The sequence below is a fragment of the Anabrus simplex genome, chromosome 3, assembly GCF_040414725.1.
Source record: "Anabrus simplex isolate iqAnaSimp1 chromosome 3, ASM4041472v1, whole genome shotgun sequence".
NCBI classification, from domain to species: Eukaryota; Metazoa; Arthropoda; class Insecta; order Orthoptera; family Tettigoniidae; genus Anabrus; species Anabrus simplex.
Window position 1 is genome coordinate 48,203,929 of NC_090267.1, and position 1,492 is coordinate 48,205,420.

Below are 1,492 nucleotides of genomic sequence, written 5' to 3' on the forward strand. Positions count from 1 at the left end.
TGAAGGTAGTAGATGAATATTGTTACTTGGGTAATAAAACAATTAGCGATGTCAGAAGTAAGGGGGACCTAAAATGCAGAAAGGCATTTGTTAAGAAAAGAAACTTGCTCACTTCGAACATTGATATAGGAATTAGAAAGACTTGTTTGAAGACTTTCGTCTCTAGCACGGCATGGTATGTAAGTGAAACATGAACGATAACTTTCACAGAAAGAAAGAGAATAGGCGCTTTTGAATTGTGGTGTTGCAGAAGAATGCTGAAGGTGAGATGGGCAGATCGAATCACGAATGAAGGAGTATTGAATCGATTTTGAGAGAGGAGAATGTTTTGGCGAAATTTGACCATAAGAAGTTATAGAAGTTCGCCTCTGTGGTGTAGTGGTCAGTGTGGTTAGCTGCAACCCTCGGAGTCCCGGATTCGATTCCCGGCTCTACCACGAAATTTGAAATGTGGTACGAGGGCTGGAACGGGTTCCACTCAGCCTCGGGAGGTCAACTGAGTAGAGGTGGGTTCGATTCCCACCCCAGCCATCCTGGAAGTGGTTTTCCGTGGTTTCCCGCTTCTCCTCCAGGCGAATGCTGGGATGGTACCTAGCTTAAGGCCACGGCCGCTTCCTTCCCTCTTCCTCATGTATCCCTTCCAACCTTCCCATCCCCCGCAAGGCCCCTGTACAACATAACAGATGAGGCCACCTGGGCGAGGTACTGGTCATCCTCCCAGTTGTATCCCCCGATCCAAAGTCTGAAGCTCCAGAACACTGCCCTTGAGGGGGTAGAGGTGGGATCCCTCGCTGAGTCCGAGGGAAAAACCAACCCTGGAGAGTAAACAGATAGATAGAAAGAAAGAATGAAAGAGAGGAAGAAAGAAAGAAGGTCTTCCAGATTATTAGTTTTTAAGACACGACAATTACAATTGGTTTCAAACAATGCAGAATAAATTAAAAAGCTGTGCTTTAATATTTGTTTAATTTTGTAGTCTGCCTCTGTGATGTAGTGGTTAGTGTGATCGGCTGTCACAAAAAAACTGAAAAGTGATACGTGATACGACGACGTAAACGGTGTCTACTCAGCCTCAAAATACGTTTGGAGGAACTGGGATTTGAACCCAGGACTTTCCGCATGCGAAGCGGACGCTCTACCACTGAGCTACACCCCCATATTACAGCTCGGTCTAACAAACTGAATCAATTTTCTACAGTCCCAAATGTGGCACGCGATATCTCCCTCATAAACTAGCTACAGTGCTACAGTGCCCTTATCTCCATGTAATACTCCTTCTTAAGTCCATTATTCATAAAAACATAACAGTTATTGGCTGTTACGCCTTGTTTAGTCTGCAAGTCTCTATGAATGATCTAAACCAGCCTCAAACAACTCGTTAACTTGTGAGGTCACAGCACGTTCACGGCTCGAGAGAGGCGAAATACAGTAAGCAACTGAGCGGTTAAAGAGACGACCGGAGTAACTATCTCCAGTAGATTCTCCAACTTAT

At 45.0% G+C, this 1,492-nt stretch overlaps 1 non-coding gene across 1 annotated transcript; it reads right to left on the minus strand.

The window, feature by feature from the left end:
- Nucleotides 1-1,084: 1,084 nt before the first annotated feature.
- Nucleotides 1,085-1,156, minus strand: TRNAA-CGC (transfer RNA alanine (anticodon CGC)). Its single transcript has one exon. It is a non-coding gene; the product is annotated as a tRNA-Ala (tRNA).
- Nucleotides 1,157-1,492: the final 336 nt, after the last annotated feature.